This window comes from Amphibalanus amphitrite, unplaced genomic scaffold (genome assembly GCF_019059575.1).
Source record: "Amphibalanus amphitrite isolate SeventyFive unplaced genomic scaffold, NRLGWU_Aamphi_draft 000768F_arrow, whole genome shotgun sequence".
NCBI lineage: Eukaryota > Metazoa > Arthropoda > Thecostraca > Balanomorpha > Balanidae > Amphibalanus > Amphibalanus amphitrite.
This window is the reverse complement of record NW_024882262.1, coordinates 37,488-58,748: the sequence shown is the minus strand read 5'-3', so window position 1 is coordinate 58,748 and position 21,261 is coordinate 37,488.

Here is a 21,261-nt window from a genome sequence, read left to right as displayed (position 1 = left end):
TCAATCAATGAAGACAAGGTCATGAAAGTTCAACGTTAAGCGATCGGATTCAAAGTGTCTCCGCTCATTGCAAAAGCGAGAAAATGTACTAACTTCGAGCAATGATAGTGTTGTTCGTAAAGCATATATGCAATGCAAATAAGCATCGATCTTAGCAATGGAAATCTGCAAATCGTTACGTGCTTGGCCATTACATCGACCGGTATCCGGCGTCGTATCCAGCCAAAAGTGACGCAGGAGTCCCGCGGAGTCGAGAGGCACTCGGGACGCTTTGAGACGCATGTGGAGCGGCATTACACAGTGGATGGCTGCGGCTTTGGCGACCTGAAGTGGCCCGTCCTGAGGTCCGCGGGCAGGACGAGCCGCTGAGACCGCTGAGCCGCTGAGCCCACCGGCCTGAGCGACTTCAACTGCACTGCATACCGCACAGCATACTTATGGAAAAGCTTCCTTCAGTTGGTAAACACTTAATCTGTTTTCAAGGCCGATTCCAAGGAAAGAGTCGAGCAGGGTATATTTGGGTGTAGACTGGTCCGCACTGGTCGGTAGCTCAAATTTGAAAAAGTGGGTGTCAGTGGACGACGAGAACGAGAAAGATGAGTTCGAGCTAGAGTCTCAGTAAATCGTCCCCACTAAAGTCAACCCACACCTAAGATGATTAAGGAACTCAGAGGGGATAGATGATGCACGTCACGCCCCTGTGCGTGGAAAGTCCACCGACGCGGCTACGGGTTAGGAGGTAGATGAGAAGCCAACGGAAGGATCAGAGAAATGCGCAATAGATAAATCGGATTTCCTGAATGACGCTCAGCCCGAAAAAAAAAAAACTAAATAGTAGGCCTCGCTGGAGTATACGTGCAAGAAGTCGCGAAATTAAGAGCAAGGAAGAGTGTGAGTTGAGGGTTGATCATTGAGGATGAGTGCGTAGCCAACGAGGCTAATCTGTTCGGTAACCGGTGCGGGCCCCACAAAACCGCGGCTATACGGAGACGACGCAGGCAGCCCGGAGGGACCTAGTGACCCAGCCCGATTTAAAACGATAGGTTAGTTCCGCTATCGGTCCATTGAGTTATCAGCGCAGGATGACATTCGATAAGCGACGTAGGTAGTTTGGGAGATGGTTAGGACTTAGGACCCCAGGCGTCCCAGCGAGGAGACGTATGCCGCCGGTTAAGTAATGTCCCGCGAAGAAACGTGTGATGCTGCAGGACGGGGGTGAACATACCAAAGCATGCGAGTCGGGTGATCGCGGTAAGTCGGTACTGGCCACCCCGCTGTCAGTCGATTTACTCCGGCCGTGCAGCGGTCATTTCGGATAGGTCTGTGACGACAGCTTAACTACCAGCAAGGGATAGATAGGGCTTCGGGCATCTATAACGCTGGTAGTCGTGGATAAGTGTGAAGCCAACACGGAGGCTAACCCGTTCGGTCGCCCGGGTGCTGTTCCAAAAGCCGTGGCTATTAACCCTCGCCCGTAAACGGTGTTTTGCGACCTTCGCCCATGCAGGGGGGGGGGGTTGGTGCGACCCCCCCTGGTGTTTGAAAACGGAGCGTCGTTGAGCTTAGCGGAAAAGACCAACGGATTGCTTTTAACCCTCGCCGGACCTATTGGTTTTCTACATACGCGCCGGCCGAGGGGGGGGGGGGGTACGACCCCCCCCCTCGCCGTTTCGCCCCTGGTGGAGCTAGCGCGTCGCGGAAAAAACGAGCGTGTGCACCGTTACGAGACGCAGAGATTGGTAACCGATTTTAAGGTCCTAGGTCAACCGGTGACCTCTGAGGTGAGGTCAAGTGCCCCAAGGTACGGTTCAGTTTTTGTTGAATAACTTCGCCAAAAACGGCCGCAGAGCCGCGATTTTGGCAGCATCGTGTTCGCCTTGCTCAGGCGCGTCGAATGATATACTTTTTGTTCGGGTCAGGTCAACTTGGGGTGTTGACCTCAGGTCAAGGTCAGGTCAGCACCCCTAGGTCACGAAGTTGGTTGAAAGAGATCATGTCGCATATCATTCGATTCGGCAGGTCTTCCTGAGTCCATTGGTGGCTTCCGCGACTCGCTAGCTCAATTTGATCAAGAGTTATTGACGAAAAACTAATTTGACCTTGATGACGTCATAAATGACGTCACGCAAGGTCAACATTGCAAAAGTGACGCATCTAACCTTGCAAGGAGTGCATCAAATCATGATTCTGTGTGCTTGAGATAGTTGGAGATCGTTCCCGGCGCCAGAATAGCAGTTTTCATTTTCCCCATTGACTTATAATGGTGAGGTCACGAAAATGACCTGACCTCATATGACCTTTAGGAAAAATCCGAGATATACAAATTGTGAGACTCATAATGGATACTAGATCCTGCAAGTTTCATTTCCCTGTGACATCTCCTCTGGCAGTGAGGGCGTTGCGAAGTTGCGACATCTGAACACCGTGCAGAGGTTCACTTATGACGTCATAGGTCAGTGACCTGACCTGACCCAAAAATGCAGTTGGTGTCAAAAGATCCGGCTTGAATCAAAGGTCAGGTATGCCAAGTTTCAGCTCTCTATCGCCAGCGTGTTCGGAGCTATCGCGAAAAAACCCTATGGGGGGGCGGCACCCGCCCCCCCCCCCGCCCTCGGCCGGCGAGGGTTAACGAGATCTCGCGATTGGTGGTATATTTTTTGGTCCTAGGTCAACATTTGACCTACTTATGACCGGTCAAAGGTCAAATTTTCGGAAAAATCTAACTTTTTCAGATTTCCGCGCCGATTGCGGCAAAACGGTAAGAGATATCGACTTGAAACCTTCACTGTCGCGATCCTTGATCAATTCTCTATCGTTTGGTATATATTTCGATGTCATAACTCTAAAAATGATACGTTGGGAGCATCGGAAGTCTGCAAGGTCATTTGTGCATTGGGTCACGTCAGGCGTGTGACGTCACTGACCTGACCCTGACCCAAAATGAACTACAAGAAACAACCGACGATGCCTGAAATGGATAGCAAATTCGAATTCAGGGCATCAGAATACCCCGAAAAGGCATACAAGTGCAAGAAGTCATTACAGGTCAACCGAGGTCACTGACCTTACCTTGACCTTTAGTAACCTTCAAAATGTCAACGGACATTGTGCCAATGTCAAATCAGCCAGTTGTGATTCTAAACAATCCATCAGTGTGTCAGGTCAGTCGGCATTTATACCAATGTGAAGCAATCTCCAATTTAGCGTAAATCTGGCCGGAGGTTGTTCCCTTTATGACGTCATAACTCCGTGACCTGACATGACCTTGACAACAAAAAATACCAAAAGCTGCGCAAAGGATGCCCCAAAGGGTACTGAAAATTTGAGCAGGCTATCTGAAACGGCTCGGCGTGTAGCTAAGAAAAACCTCAGGGGGGGGGGGGTTGCACCAACCCCCCCCCCCCTACATGGGCGAGGGTTAAGTCCCCCGCGGAAACCGGACTACACAGTGTCCTGCGAGCCGTAGTCTTGGAACCGCGGACCGGAGGATGTTTATTATTTTGTGTGTAGGTAGTTCGACATAGTCTTGGACCCGCTACAAGTCGCGTAATTCAAGGGCGGAGTGCCGAAATCTGTGGTGGTTCGTATATCCGTGTAGCGTGAGCATTATGAAGCGTTTGTCTGATGTGCGAAGCATTGTGGTTATGAAGGGATAACGGTTAATGAAATTTAAGGCCAATGACTCGATCACAACTTTGCGCGCGTCCTAGCACCACTGGGGGAAGTTAGGAAAAGGAGGAGGGACCGGAGATGGTCAACTCTGGTAATTTACGAGGCATAAGTGGACGAATGACAGGTTTGGAAGGGGATGGATAAATGGACGAATGATTGATACATATATCTGGTGGGAGATGACCCTCAAGCTAGGAAGGGCGCTGTTGTTTAAGAGTGGGACTTTTTTTGTTAAGTAGAGACAGGAGTTGAATTCATACTTCAGTATGATCACGGGTCACGGGTTATCATTGATCACTCATCCCATCCATTAACCCTAGCCTATGTGTTTCCGATGATTGATCGCCCCGGAAGGAGATAGAGTCAGAGTCGAAACGAGTTCGCGAGGGGCTGGACACAGAGAAGGGCTTCTAGGAGCGCACCGACGGAGCTCCCTCCCCAAAAGAACCGAATACCCCAGTTAGCCCCGCAACGCCGCGAAACCCCGTCACATAGGTATTAGGTATGTGATAAGCAGTCTTGGGATTCGAGACGAGAGTCTTGGGAAATTCTGGTCGAGATCTTGGGATGGAGCAAAAATGTGGATGGCATCACTGCCATGGCTATATAGCTGCCACCAATCTGCTGACAGCCAATTAGACGTCTTCGCTCGGACCCATGTCAATGCCGCCGCCAGTTCCCCGCTCAGAAACTGGGTCTCTGGTGACGTGACGCAGCATGATGTGGCGTGACGTGACGTTAGACCGCAGCTCGGTCAGTCAGACACCTCCCGCCGTAATGGCTGGGAGCCGGGAGAGCCGGAGAGGTTCTCTGTGACGTATGAAAGGCAATGCCATAACGGCCCACGGCTCGCCCCGAGGCTGTCATGACGCGACTGGAAGAGAGAATGCTCCTCTGAGAAGCGATATGGCTGCGTACTCATCAGCGGTGGCCTGTGCCTATTACGTGCAGCCTGTATAGCGAGGCTTTGGCTGAGCGTGCTCATCTATATAGTCCAGGTAGTCTGTATACGAGTATAGCGATGCAGTGTGCGAGCACATTGTAAGTGCGCTCAATGCGTCGATCTCCTGATGTCATTACCTGGAAGCACTGTGGGCTGTCCTTTGTCGACCGAGAACTCTATTTTCTTGACTAGACTGATCTGTAACTGACAAGGCATGAGGGGCGGATTCATATAAGGGGGCTGTGGTGGGCTGAAACCCTAGCCGCAAAAAAAAAACGCAACAGCCGCCCTTTCAGTGCAAAAGGGCGCTCCACTAGAGACACTGAGGCCTTAATTGATAGAGACCGCAGCCGCCCCAGGGCCAAGGGCGCTCCTATAAAGCACAGCACCTGTGGCTTCTCAACCACTGACGACCTACCAAATATCCAGCCGCCGCAGGCGCAGACAAGCCTAGAGGCATCCCCCCAGGACAGCCGGCACATTGTTGATGACCACGACCATTCTAGCTCGATGGCGCCCTGTTCTAAAAGTATCGCAGCCTCCAACCAAGGGCTAGGGCGCGCCCCTCCAGAACAACTGGCAAACTTATTACAAACTAAAAACTGATTTCGTTCATTCGTATCAAGTCTGGATATTTCAAAAACTATAATGAAAATGCGTGCACTTAAAGTCCAACATCCTGGCTTTGATGGAACGTGACGGGTTAAGCCTCGCCCTGGCAGGGGGAAGAGGTCGATGCGACCCCCCTTCCCCTAAGGTTTTTCGAAGATAGCGTAAAAACGACGGCGCCAAAATCGCCATAATCTAGCGCCGCTATTTTGACTTTTTTGACCCCTGTGATGTCATCTTTGACCTGATCTGAAAATGGCCTTAGTAAAAATTGTAGACCTTGTCCGTGCGTAGTGCGTACCCCATGCCGTTTACCGCTTGTCACTATCTTGCTTCGTTTTCGATATCTCAGGGGGGGCGGTCATCCGCCCCCCCCCCCCCCCCCACCCCCGTCGGTTGTAAGTTGGCGCAGACCCCCGTCGGTGTTGCGCGGGTTTAGCCTATGGGAAAATATTCAATTCGGAAAATACTGGAGATGTCCGCTTCGCTCTATCACTTTTGTGCTTTGAAACCGCAGTACTTAACCCGCGCACCGACGGGGGTCTGCGCCAACTTAGTACCGACGGGGGGGGGCGGATGACCGCCCCCCCCTGAGATCTCGAGAACGAAGCAAGATAGCGACAAGCGGTAAACGGCATCGGATACGCACGGTCAAGATCTACAATTTTTACACAGGTCATTTTCAGGTCAGGTCAAAGATGACGTCACAGGGGTCGAAAAAGTCAAAATGGCGGCGCTAAATATGAAGAGAGTTTTTCTCGAATAACTTTCGAATTAGTCAAGGTAGGAACAAACTAAGGGCATCATCGTGATCCTCTCGTCAATCCGCATCGAATGATATATATGTTGACCTCGAAAGGTCAAGGTCAAAGGTTGACCTCAGGTCACGTGACCTCGAGGTCATCATGTATATCATTCGATGCGTCTTGACGAGCTGAACACAATGAGACCATCCACGCGTCTGTATCTTGTTCCTGTACGGAGTTATTGGCCAAAAACCTTTGGTGACCTTTGATGACGTCACATGACCTCACAGCTGCCCAACAGCAAAACAGACCTCAAGGTAGTGAAGGTTGATCGTATATGAAGTCATGTATGGTATATGGGGCCATTCCGACCCGTTTTAGTGGTAAAAACAGGGAGTTGATTTTTCCCCCATTGACTTATAATGGGGAGGTCGCGAAATTGACCTGACCTTAGGTCACCGATATCAAAATTCCGAGATATACAAATTGTAGCTACTAATGACCTAATAACATCCTGCGACTTTCAAAGGCCTCCGACATCTACTGTAGCTCTGGCACGGTGACAAAGTTGCAAAAAAGTGACTTGAGGTTGGGTCATTCAAAGTGACCTGGTGACCTGACCTTGAAAGGTAGGAAGTTCAAACTTGCACACCATGTGTAAAATTGATAAGGGAATAGTCATACCAAATTTCGCGGCGCTACGCGCCGCGGTTTTCCCGCTATTCGCGAAAAACCTCAGGGGGGGGCGGATATCCGCCCCCCCCCCGTCGGTGCGCGGGTTAACATTATGTCACTTGGTGCTTCTTTGTTTGGTGTACTTATCCATGGGTCAGGTCAAATGAGGTCAACTGAGGTCAAATGACGTTTGTGCCAATACTTTGTCACATAGTTAATAAAGATACAGCTTTCAAAATGGTACCTATCATTCTGTTCCTCTTCAAGAGCCAAGTCGAATGATATGCAACATTGAGCACTTCGACCATTCTTAAGACTTAAGTTGTACATAGTTAAGATGTGCTTAACTTTTTAAGTACACTTAAGCAAACAAAAAACCATATCATTCGACGCGCCTTGACGTGCTGAGTTCACTGGTACTTTGCTTTTGCTCTATCTTAATTAGATCAAAAGTTATAAGCGAAACCCCTTTGACCTGTTTTTAGCGAAATTTGTACATTCCTACCCCAATAACTCACAACCCCCCTACCCACCCACCCCAACCCCCCTAAATATTGACCTAGAGCAACCAACTTTGCACAGGGGCGAGAGCTCCAGGGGGCCCACCTACCTAGCAAATTTGGTGTTTCAAGGTGCCATAGGAGCCAATCGTGAGGGGGGTCGCATCGACCCTCCCCCCCCCCCTGCCAGGCCGTGTTATGAAAAATGTCCTGCCAGGGCGAGGGTTAAACCATATTTTCATTGTATGTAGGCGTCACATGAATTATTGTAGCCTGTAGGACGTTAAAGAATGTAAGCATTCAACCCGAGGTTCAGGTACCTGCTGTAAATGTGCACGCAAACCTGATATTTTACGGCGCTGGGCGCTGGCGTTAGGACGTTAATATCTCACCTGTGTGTGGCAACCAGCCGCCGCTTACCGTCGCCATTCGTGTTGGTGGGCAATCAGGGGTAGGTAATGAGAAGGCGTCCAGCGGCTCAGAGTTTCCGCGGGTCAGTCCCGGGTTCGGCCCGGTCGCGTGGACACAGTCAGACACCCGGCCGCTACCCGGCAGCGGCTGCTGCTGCCGAGCGTCAGGTTTCGGGGTGGGTGACCGCCGTGAGCCGCCATGGCCCGGCTCCTGGCTGTCGGTCTGCTGACCGTGTCACTCCTGCTGGGAGCGGTCGCGGAGGCCAGGTACGCCAGCGGCGCGCGCCGCTCCGGCCACCGGCTGTCCGGAGACGCGCTCTCGCCGCTGGAGCAGCACCAGGTGGCCGAGGTGGGACACTGTCTGAACCACTGCGTCCGACTCCCCGGCTGTGTGGCGCTCAACTTCGGCACCATCTCCGCCACCGCCAACTGCCAGCTGCTCGGTCAGCGCGCCTGCGACGGCCTGCCGCTGGTCGCCGACGCCGCCGTCGACTACTACGACGTGTACGACGACCGTCAGAACGTCACCGCCGAGAGCAAGACGCCGTTCTGGGACGACCCCGGCTGCGGCCAGGACGGATACTGCGCGGCAGAGTGTTCGGCAGAGTCTAAGGGAGAATTTTGCACAGCCGATGCTCACTGCAGCGAGAACCTGAAGCCCCCAGGAGGATTCCAGTGTCTGAATGGTACCTGCCAACTGTCGTCTAGCTTCTGGGAGGTGCGGCCTGGACTGGCGCTGCCTCGCTGGCAGCCCTGGAGAATAGATTCGCACGTCTGGACCTGGAAGAAACTTAAGCCGGGGCTGTGCTCTATCGACGTTTCGATAAAGCTCGGCGTGGGAGCCGTTGCCCACATCGCTCCTTCGTGGGTCGATGAGCACACAGGCACACGGTTAATGTTCCGATTCACGACAACAACTACAGACCTATTTTATTACGACTCTGCATCAGCCACCTTTGAGCTAGCAATGGGAGTCAACACGAACGGCATGGTAAACACCGACACCTTCAGCTCTCTGAGGGTCTCCTGGTGCGGTGGCAACATGGCCATCGGACCCGCCAGCAACCCCACGCTGGTCACGGCCTTCGCCAGCGTCAGCCAGCCGCTCGACTTTGTCATGGTCCACAGCTCGTACGCCGACTCGTGGATGACGGTGGACTCGGGCGTGGCCGACCGGTGGCTGTTCGAGGAGGCCGGCACCGCCGCCGACGCCGTCATGACCGTGCCGTCGGACAGCTACGCCTATCACAGCATCAGTCCCACCAACGAGGTCACCGTGAAGTACGACTGCATGGCGCAGAGGGACTGCGTCGTCATCCTCCGCGGCAACTCTCAGCAGGTGCTCGTCGTCTGCATCGCCTGCTGGGAGGATACCCAGATGGGTCTGAACTACTACGGAGAACCAATCCAAGGGGACACCAACCTGTTCCGAATCGGACCGCTGCTCAGCGAGACAGTGTACAACACCTTCACGGTGCACTACAGCAGCGGCAAGGTCACCGTGTACCGCAACGACGGCAAGCTGCCCATCTACGCGGCCACGGCTCCGCACGCCATGCCCCAGATCACGATGATAGGCATCGGCGGCTGCTGCGGCGCCAAGACTGTCCGTATCGCCCGCTACGACCCGGCCTGGAGAACCGATACCTGGCTGACCGAGGGACGCGGCTACAGCAACGGCGACGAGCCCGAGCCCGCGCCTACGCCCTAGGAGAAACTCGAGGAGCCACACTAGTGTGTCATCTTGCTGGCCACATCTAGCGTTATAATTAACAGCATGAGGAACAAGCGACAGTAAGTGTCCACTTTAGCCAGTCAAGTCCATGCGATGGTTCCTGTCCATGGTTGTTACGCCAATACCGTGGCACTGCACGCAATGTTTGACCATTGTCTAGCACTGCAGGAGAGGTGGTTAACTGTAACGACATCAAGCAATATCCTCGGCTGGTGTGATTGCAGTGCAGTGATGAACATGGCACGTATCATGCGTGACTAGCATGTGCTCCAACACCCCACCTACGTATCGTCAGCCCCTATCCCAGCACCTCACTTGATATGATCGACAGTTTGTGCCCCATGATCTCCCCCGATTTCTGTATCACTAGCCTAGCGGCACTAGCCCAAAGCCTCCCGTTATTAGCGCCATTCACCCCCAAAACTTTCCTTTGTACCGCCTTCCTACGGCAAGTTTTACCAATACTTACGATTGTTATTTCCAAGTTATTTCGATGGTCGTTTTTTTCTTGCTGTTCGTCTCTGGACGTGTGTGTGCATTCGTGTATGCTAAGACGGTAACTTTAAGCTCAGATTGTCATGGATTTGATTTTTGTGAATTTATTTGTGAATATATTCGTGAGTTTTTGTTACTTGTGATTTTGTCAGGGAACTGATTTTTTTATTACCTACCTATCGTTCTTTACGCTCAACGAACGTGCCCGACACGGGTGTATGTAGGTACTAGGTACACGTTTCTATATTATACAATATGTGTTTGTAAGGTGCCACCATCCATCGATGAATAAGGAATAATAGGTATCCTCGGTTTGGAAGGAACTAGTAAAAATACTCTAGCTAGATAGCTGAGCAATCCTTCTAATCGATGTTTCTTTTCGTCTGTGTCGTGAAGGTCTTTTCTTAAAATGCGTTTTATGCTTTTGGCCACTGCTCTTGACGTCATATGTTATTGAACACTTGACTGTTCGCCGGGCCTCGAAAACAAACATTCATGTTTGGCATCGAAAGTGAATACATTAATGTTTGTGCAAATCAACCATAACCAAGATGATTTTCCCTCTTATGCTTGAAAGGTGCAGAAAAAGATGCCGGCAGGGAGTTGCTTTCGGTACCGGTCCGGCCGCGGCGGTCCACAGTGGGCCGGCCGCCGACCTCAGGCAGGCTATATTCGAAACTCCCACCCTCCGTACTCCATGCAGCCTTCGGGGCCGAACTCGGGAAATATGTGTGCAACAGTGCATGACAGAACACATGTAGGCCAAAATTCCTCTACCGTCGCCGTTTGTAACGTGTACGGCGCTGCGTGTCCTGTCCTGGCGTTTAGTAGCACCCGACCAGCGAACGTGCCATGTCACTGAGTAATCAGGGCCAGCCTGGAACGCACACCGCCTCAAGGGACAGCGTGAAAGATTGCTCGGACATGCTCGGACCAAAAGTACTTGCTCAGACCATTGATTCTGATGATTGAGTGGGTAGCACGAAGACCGAAGGAGAAGTGGTGAAATACATGAAGGGTTATGCGTACATACATATACATTTTTTCGGCACATTCTCTTTTCAGAAGGCTTGATTATTTGCATTTTCCGTCGACTTGCTATAGGGTTTATTATAAAATAAGTTTCAAGGTAGGCAATATAGGTACCAATAGCAATTTGAGTTACCAAATATATAATACAAATTGCAGGTCAACAGGCAAAAATCTTTGACGATGCCCTTTGAAAACAGCAGTCACGCCAGCTGCAATATGCAATACGCATGCATTTGCAAAAATATACTACCTATGATATAACTAGCTATTAAAAACTACGGCGTGGCTGACTTGTACTGGCGGATCCAGTCGTGCATTATGGCAAACTCATGGCTGATAGGTAGTTGCTGACTTGAGCTTGACTGCAAAAGTTACTGTGTGTGGTAGGCCGAGGGCTCGGCAGTCGGCACCTCTCGGCTCTCACCATATTATCTGCATCACTTTCTCAGTTGTGGTGGGCGACGGCGAGTAAACGACAAATAGGTCACCTGAAACCTTTTTGAACGATTTTTGTAACCCACGTCCGGGTGGGCCTCTAAGCCAACTCCGCCATGCTGTGCCTTTTAATAGTTCGCTATAAGATCTTTCAGAACTATACAGGTTATTTTTTTCAGGTCATCGCTGAGGTCACTGGAGGTCATCGAAGGTAGAATTTTCACGAATTGTTGTTCCCGATTTTGACTTCTCACAAATCGACGCATAAGTCCGGAACCAATAGAGCTACGGCACTGCGGAAAAGCGCATTCGACAGCTCTTTTCAAGGTCTTTCTGAGTATTGCTCTCAGATTTGACATAAGGTTCCTAAATGGTTTAGCCTGCAGAGGGCAAGAACTCGCAAAATTTGACGTTTTGCGGAAAAGGTTTCCGTAGAATAATTTTCATTCCAAGCTTGTGCTACATTGATCTTACCGGCATCGCGTTTACCTCGTCGAGGCGCGTCGCTTATCTGCCAAAAAGATCAACTAAAATTTTGACCTCAGGTCAAGGTCACAGAACAGGTCATGTTGCATGTCATTCGGTTTATATTGTTGAGCTGAACACATTCATGGTGTTTTCAGTGCTCTAACATGTTCCTATATAAAGTTATCGTCAAAAAACTCCTGGGACGTTTTATGACCTGAAGTGACCTCAGGGGCATAAAAGGGGTCACATGTGAAATTTTCCGGTTAAGTGTATCATGGTCACCTGTGTCCAGTTGTTTTAGCGTGTTTCGGCCAAAAGAAGAGCATTTCAATTTTCTCCAATATTGACTTATTCCAGCTCGCCCGGCGAGAGGGAATTGTTGCAACCCCCGCGCCGCCAAATTTGACATACCCTTTGGGGCAACCTTTTGGAACCTATCCTGAAAATTTCAAGTCTCAGTCTTTTCAGGTCAGGTCACCAAGTCACAAAAAATGGTACAATATCAGGGGAAAATTGGACTAGCTTAGCAGCAAAAAAATGCCACAGTTTTCGTTGATAGCGTAAGCGCTATGGTATGTAGCGCTACCAAATTTCAGACACGACTTGGAGCATCTATTTGTCATTTGACCTGGGAATTTTAGGTTCCAGTGACCTGAGGTCTGGTCACAAGGTCACAAAAACCGGTACATTGTCAAATAGCTCTAAAAATGCACTCTTTTGTTCATGAAAACTAAAGTTCCCCATTGATTTGATTCACACTTGCAGGATATGCTTGCTCACCGAGTGCCATCCTATGCACCCAGTTTTCAAGTTCGGTTGACCTGAGGTCATCTAGAGGTCATCACAAATTTTAAGGAAATATGCCCGAATGTGTAAATGTGAGAGGTTTGTGCTCTGTTTTAACGTTTTTGTATTGTACTTACCTTGATTTACATTTAGTTGGTGTTTGCAAGCTGCAAGAACGCTTGGGTCGGGTCAACTGAGGTCAACTAAGGTTAAACTACGTTTTTGCTAATAACATGGCACACAATGAGGCTGGGGTTTCAAAAATGGTGTCATGGCATTCCATGTGATCAGGCGATTCAAATGCTATGCATTATGATGCATTTTGATTGACTTAAATTTGATTAATTACTTTAAGTTCACTTTTTGACAAAATTTCAAGTTCACTTACGTTGGTAACAACGTGTATTATTCGATGAGCACGGACGTGCTGAGTTCACTGTTGCTTTTATTTTTGATGTAAAGTAGATAAAAAGTTATAAGCGAAAAACTTTTGACATGTTTTAGCGAAATGTTTGCACTTATACCCCCCACCCAAAACCCCTAAATATTGACTTAGAGCCACTACATTTTCATGGTCTCGTTTAATTGCGTCAAAAAGTCTGACTTTTGTTGGCTTCAGGAGCAGTAGAAACCTTTTTACAAGGCATATCGTTATATTCTTCATGTAAAATCAAACGTTTCGTCTCTGAACAAAGACATCATCAGTGAAGTTACACACAACAGTACATATTATGAGAAAATAAGCAATCAGGCGACATAACAAGAGCAACACAGTATCGCACATAAAATCATGCATATCATAAACGTTTCATGTTTCATCAAGGACCTCTAGGTAACGATATCTAATTTATACGCCGACAACTTATCATTGATGGAAGGCCTAGACTTGAATATGTGAAGCGATTCCAGAATTCTTAAATTAAAGTTTGAACGTTTTTTTGTCAATGATCTTAAAATCGTTCAACGAAAATGGTACGTCGCATGCCAATGAATGGTCTCTAACAGAAGAGGCTACAGGAGAGGTAAGAAAATTTCCCGTTCTGTCCGACTTGCCCTGATGCTGGCACACTCTGCTATAAAGGCGCACATAGGTCGAGCCTATGTATGTCCCCTCACACGAGGGGCAACTGAACTGATAAACTATAGCAGAGCGGCATGCTTTCGGGATCACGTCTTTAACCCTCGCCCGCACATGCCATTTTCCCATCCTAGAACGCACATGGGGGGGGGGTGGTTGCCACCCCCCCCCCCCGCGCCATTTCGTTCCTGTTGGAGATAGAGCTTAGCAGTAAAGACCAAAAAGATTCTTTGGGAAGAGACGAATCCAATGATACCCAGTTTTACCTTCTCAGGTCAGTCATTGACCTTCCAGGTCAGGTCAAACTAAAAAATGTTGCTGTTTTGGGTCACCGTTGAATATCAAGTGTGCTGCTTATCAGATACCGATGATGATGCTGTTTTCTGGTGCCAAGCCAGCTAGAACCTCTTTGTCACACTACCCGACCAGAATTTTGCTGCTGAGGTCATTTCAGGTCAAGTTAGGTCAAGGTCAATTATATGTGTTTGTATGTCTGTGTGTGTCTGTGTGTATACTGATGTGTGCACCGATTGTTTTTGGGTCCATATTGCATGAAATCATGATCTGAGAAGCTTTTACCAAAAATGCAGTCAAAAAACTTCAAAAAAAGTAAATTCAGCTTGCCTAAAACGCAATTATCTTGGATGACCTAGGTTGACCTTGACCCTGACCTTGACCCCTGTACATCGTCGAACAACATGTTCCATGATAGGTGGGAGGTAAGACTGGCAAAAAAGGCCGAAATCAGGGTGTCAAAAGCTCATAAGGCCAATGGCAAACGCAAGATGTTGAGAATTGGCCATTCGGGTCATGACATGACCTGAAAAACAAGTTCATATCTCCGAAACCAAAAATCACAGAAACTTGAAATTTTCAGTGGACATCAAGAAAGGATAGAGGAGCAGCTATACGAAAAATCAGCCTTCTAGCTCTAAAAATGTTGAGTGCAGAGCAGAAAGACTACCTGGGGGGGGGGTGGAAACCACCCCCCCCCCCCCCCATGTGCGGGCGAGGGTTAAACGAGAAAAGAGAGCCTATGCTGCGGGTGTTGCGGAGAATGATCTTGGGGTTCAGGTAGGGATAAAACTTTTTTAGAGTGGACTCTACCTCAGATCTTAGTTTGTTTGATTGTTTTCCAAAAAAAGGTAGCACAAAGTACCTGTCTAGCTTGGGTACCTGGAACATAGTAGGACTTTTTGAAAACTCTTTCTTCAAAAACCTGTGAATGGCGGTCTCTACAAGTGTTTTTGGGAATCCATTGTCTCTAAAATATTTGTAAAGGAAGTTCAGCTCATTGTGGAAATAGTGGTAAGTTGAACTTAGGTTATAAGCACGATAAATAGCAGAGCTTACAATGGCCTTCTTGATTGAACTCGGTATGAAGCTAAAGAAGCTCAAACCAAGACCAGTGAAAGTTGGTTTCCGGTAAACTGAAGTTGTTAACTCAGTACCAGACCGTTCGACCTTGACATCCAGAAAAGGATGTCAAGGTCGACCTTGACATCCTTTTCTGGATGTCAAGGTCGAACGGTCTGGTACTGAGTTAACAACTTCAGTTTACCGGAAACCAACTTTCACTGGTCTTGGTTTGAGCTTCTTTAGCTTCATACCGAGTTCAATCAAGAAGGCCATTGTAAGCTCTGCTATTTATCGTGCTTATAACCTAAGTTCAACTTACCACTATTTCCACAATGAGCTGAACTTCCTTTACAAATATTTTAGAGACAATGGATTCCCAAAAACACTTGTAGAGACCGCCATTCACAGGTTTTTGAAGAAAGAGTTTTCAAAAAGTCCTACTATGTTCCAGGTACCCAAGCTAGACAGGTACTTTGTGCTACCTTTTTTTGGAAAACAATCAAACAAACTAAGATCTGAGGTAGAGTCCACTCTAAAAAAGTTTTATCCCTACCTGAACCCCAAGATCATTCTCCGCAACACCCGCAGCATAGGCTCTCTTTTCTCGTTTAAAGACGTGATCCCGAAAGCATGCCGCTCTGCTATAGTTTATCAGTTCAGTTGCCCCTCGTGTGAGGGGACATACATAGGCTCGACCTATGTGCGCCTTTATAGCAGAGTGTGCCAGCATCAGGGCAAGTCGGACAGAACGGGAAATTTTCTTACCTCTCCTGTAGCCTCTTCTGTTAGAGACCATTCATTGGCATGCGACGTACCATTTTCGTTGAACGATTTTAAGATCATTGACAAAAAACGTTCAAACTTTAATTTAAGAATTCTGGAATCGCTTCACATATTCAAGTCTAGGCCTTCCATCAATGATAAGTTGTCGGCGTATAAATTAGATATCGTTACCTAGGGGTCCTTGATGAAACATGAAACGTTTATGATATGCATGATTTTATGTGCGATACTGTGTTGCTCTTGTTATGTCGCCTGATTGCTTATTTTCTCATAATATGTACTGTTGTGTGTAACTTCACTGATGATGTCTTTGTTCAGAGACGAAACGTTTGATTTTACATGAAGAATATAACGATATGCCTTGTAATAAGGTTTCTACTGCTCCTGAAGCCAACAAAAGTCCACTACATTTTCACAAGGGCGCAACCTCCTATGGGCCCACCTACCTAATAAATTTGGCGTTTATAAGTGCCATAGGAGCCAATCGCCAGGGGGTCGTACACCCCCCCCCCCTCCCCCCGCCATCCGTGTTATGAAAATGGTCCTCACCTGGCGAGGGTTGCAATGGAGGTCACAAAACTGACCTGACCTTAGGTCACCAATATCAAAATTCCGAGATGAACAGAGTGTTGGTGCTGACTGCCTTATACAATAGCCTGCGTTTCAAACTTCTGGAATTTAACTGTAGGAATGACTGAATCACAAAGTTTTTAGACACGTCGTCACTAAACTTTACCTGGTGACCTGACCTTATGTGACCTGGGGTCAAAAACTTTACACACGATGCGAAATTGATGCATCATAAGCTATACTAAGTATCACGGCGCTGCGCGCCGCCGTTTTCTTTACACACGCAAAAAAAAAACTGGCAGTACCTATGGCCAAAAACCCTCCCGGGCGAACGTGAAGGAGCTCAGTCCCTCTTTGGCCTTGAATCCGCCATGAACTCACGAAGTTTAGCACGCCGGAGCTGTTGAGTGTTGCGGGGTTATGATCGTGCCAACTGCCCGTTTCGTAGCCGAACTCAGCGGCCGCATGGGCACTTCTGGAGGGCTGGGGTCTAGGTATCGCGCGGTAAGGGCACACTGCACATTCAGACGGAATGTGAGTTAGAAGAATAAGAATTTATTATTATTAGTCATGGGCTTACGCAGTGTTAGTTCTCGCCGCACGCAAGGTAACATTGCTAAAGCTGCTTTGACCTGTTTACAGGTCGTTTCGTTGCATCAGTTTCGTTGCATAGCTATTCGTTGTTTCCTTGCATTTCGTTGGGACGCAGTGGTTTCACGGACTCACTTTCCAGACAGCGTCTCCACTTTGATATAGGTACCTACACATAGATAACATGAATCATGTTGTCAATGACCTACAATATACCTATACATCTACATAGGTAGTCTGTTTATTCTTATATGGTGGTCAGCGTGAATCTTAGTCACTGTCCAAAATACGTTCACTAGTCTGCGCAATGTGCATGCATGACGCGAGCTATAATCACCCTTCATATTTAGTGTGTGTTTTTTTTATTTGAAAATCATTAGCCACATAACGAGGGTCAAACTAAAATGTGTGCCCACTGCCCATGTACCTACTCCGGGTCGCAGGGCCATTGCCTTTCCGATCCGGCTACGGCCGGTGGTTATTGCGCCCTTGCACATGTATAAGTGTGCATGCAAGCTTAACCCTCGCATGTGTGCGGCGTTTGCCAGCTTCTAATGTGTAGGGGGGGGTCGGTTGGACCCCCCCCCCTTGCCGTTTGGCCCCTGATCGAGCTAGAGCTTCGCGGAAAAAACGAGCGTGTTGCCCGTGACGAGAGGAAGCCGATGATACCCAATTTTAAGGTCCTAGGTCATTGGTTGACCTTCCAGGTCAGGTCAATGACCCAAAAGTCGGGAAAATCGGGACCTGTTAGAACGTCGTAAAGTGTGGCTGCTATGGGGTTTTTCGGGGCGCTGATCACGAATATCGTGTTAGTTTTGATCACAGATGATGTCTTGAAGCATTTAGACCAGGTCGGGTCAGGTCAGGTCAGGTCAACCAGTAGGCGTCGTGACGGGTATTCGTAGTACGTGTCAACCGCCTCTGACAGCTTCGTAACATGTTACAAAGTCACCAAAACTACTTCGTAAATGTTCAAATGGTTGCTAAATTCGAATTCAGCTCCAAAAACTAGCCTAGAAACATGTAAAACTCGAAAAAGTGACCCGAGGTCACCCGAGGTCACCAAAGGTCAATGACCTGACCTGACCTTCAGGTGACCTTGACACACACGGGAGTAACATCAAATCACATGTTTGAACGTTTGAAACCACGAGAAGCTTGCAAACACGCGGCTAGTGCGAGCCGACATACGCGAAATCGCGATTCCGTCCAAACATGGTCTCGGAAAAGAGGTCACAGGTCAAAGGTCATTTGGGTCAGGGTCATGAAATTTTCAGGGTAGGTGTAAAATTGATCAATGTGAGGGTACTGAAAGTTTCGTCGCGATCGGCCGCTTTTTACGCGAGTTATTCGCGAAAAACCATGGGGGGGGGGTCCATCCGACCCCCCCCCCCTACACATGCGAGGGTTAAAACATGCGTTTGGGTGTCAGCTTTGACAGCGCAGACCGACCGGCGAATTACTGAGAATGTTCCAATCGCAGCTAAATTACGGACTATGTGACACGTCCGGAGCCCTTGAGCGACATTCCAATATCGCAGGATTGTGTTACTAACTAATAGGTATTCATGTTGAACGACTCGATATGTCCCGTTCATCGTTTGTGAAATCTTCAAATCACAAGGAAGGCGAAGGCACAGATAACAGTAGTACTGCTGTTATCTGTGGCGAAGGTAATTTCCTGACTAAAATACCAAACTAAAATATGCTTAGATACATAGAAATCGATTTCATATTTCATTAAAAATGCTTGCAAATTGATGTGTGTAAATTAGGTATCTGATTGAACTGCCGAGGCACTATTACATTGGCGTAACCAAGATTAGGTTCTTCGTTGACAAGTGCAACAAGATCTTAATTTTATCTGAAAGTCGTGTAAACATGGTCAGTCTGTTTTTATCTGGAACGAATGCAAATAATTTTTATAGTCGCATATCTCATGCACCTATTATAGTTCGTTTTTTTTTTAAGTTCGACTCTCACTGTATAAACATCTTTTTGAACATAGCACGGGAATCGCTAACGGAATTAGGTAGGTAGAAAACTGGTCAACGCACATTATGCTGGAGGCATGAATAATATTTTCCAAATAAGTTTTTAACACCGATGATATACCATTCTGTTCAACGCCGTGCGATTCATTGATTAGCTCAGCTATATAATTTTTGACAAGTTGTCTATCCCTGTGGGATTGTATGTATAGACAAATACGAGCTGGGAGTCTGGGAACCAAGAAGAAACAATTCTGAATGAAATTAATCGTCTGTGAAATCAATGTGCGCCAGCCAGTTTTCTCCAGCTAGCAATTCTCTTGCTGTGTTCTAAGAGACGAGTGAGGGTCGAACTTAAAAAAAAACTATAGGTATCCTCTCGTTTTTGAAGCCATACTGCCCACTTGGTGCTTGTAATGTCTGCGATGCTCTCCAGTAATGTACCACTGCTGGACTGGAGCTAAAGACTCTGACTTACTGCAAGTGTTTCGAAACGGGTGTTAAATGTTACAGGTGCCATCGACTCCCCGCGGCGAGGCTTCGCACGCAGCCGACTGCCGACGGCATGCTGCAGCGCTGCTCCTCTCCATTTTTTACATTCTTATCGTCAGTATCATGTTCAAGCGAATGCTCCAAATACACCTGATACAGGCAGCATTCCATGTAGGCCTGCGTTGGCTGGGCGGCCGAGGAGCCGACAGCCAGGCAGCGGCTGTTCTCAGCCAGTTACCCGTGGCCGTCTCCGATCAGCCGGCGGAGCCCGCCATTGATAATTCGGCAGCCGCTCGCCGGGAATTGGATGACGCTCTGAACCGTGGCGCAATTAATCAGCGGGCGCAGCCGCGACTGATTCATCGTGCCGGGAGACGAGCGCATCGTCACGGGTCACTTCACACGCGGTGGCACTGCGGCGCGGGGCCGCTCGGCACCTCAGATCAGCGCCGCAGCGCGGCCCTCGCCGCAGATCAGCGGCTCAGGACTGCTCGTCGCCGGGGGCGGACGACCCGGAGGGAGGCTCCGCGCGGCCCACACCCGGAGGGCGGCTTTACCGGCCACCGCCGCGGGTGGAACGCATAACGCGTATCGAGCGATGGGTTTCGTATACTGCGCCGCGCCAGCTCCACACTGAAAACAATTTCACCCGAAGCTGGCGAATTAAGCGTTGCTCTGCGGGTGGTATATGTGTATTAAAGGGACTATCCCACCTTTAACATGGGGTTTGAGTTGAGATAGCCAAGTTTGCGGCGAGGTTCAGAAACCACTATCTATCTAGGTTGCAACCCCCGCGGCCTCTTGGTGTTGAAGAAATTCGTTCCCTTCATTTGAAAATGGGCCTTGTACAAGGCCCTATCTTCAACATGGAGCGACCGTTAGTGTGACGTCACCTCGTTTAGTCATTCTGATTTAAATGGGTTTGTTCGTTGAAACATCACTTAAAACTTGGTCTGAACTTTGTTGTGGTGCCTACAGAGTAAAAAGAATCAGCTTTATGACAGTAATGTGGCCTGGGGAAGGAGGTAATTTTGGGCTGTGACGTCACATATTTGAAAGTTTGTGTTTGGAATATGGGAAGCCTAAGATGTTTAGTGAAATGGCAGAATGGTGTTCCTGGTCATCCAATCTATAAAGTCGGGCACAATTTAACTGGTTTTAACAACATTTTAGAAGGTGGGATAGTCCCTTTAACTCGCCATGTCCAGATTCTAGCTAGAGGGTAAGCAGACTTGCCTGCCTTATTACTCGTAAATATGCACTGCACCCACAGTCTGCAGTAAGGTAGCTACCCAGCACCGGATATTGTCCCCGCGTGTGTCGAGTCATTGACACAGCCCTCACTGAAAGAGTTAGAACTACTCGAGGCATCGTAAACGCGTATCCGTGGATGGCGAACCTTTACATAACCTGCCCTGAAGGAGTTGGATCTACTGTTACAACTAGATGGCGTTGTCTCATACAGTTTCGAATTACAACAATTTTTTAACTTTTTTTTAACCAATGATATATTGGCACAATGTTTGGCGGTTTCCAAGTGGGGGCGAAAGTACAATTGTTATAGGGTGCACCGTGCACGTTTAAAACCTCTGCAATATTCATCATGGGACGATTGGCAACGCTTTTTCTTCCGAAACTACCTAGTGAAACCATTTAGATTCTTACACGTATATAGGTCACGAAAGCAGCGGCGACACATCTTCTTGATTTCAGGCGGTCTGCATGATTGCCGGTGAATGAGTCATGTCGAAATTTCTATGGGAATTCGATCTGACCTTTCCCACCGATGTGAAACTTTCTCACCGATGTTTACTAGGTGTGAGGTTGCTATAATATAGATAATTTCCCGCAAATATGGTCAAGCGTGGGAGTTTTTTTGGCCCTCGTGACT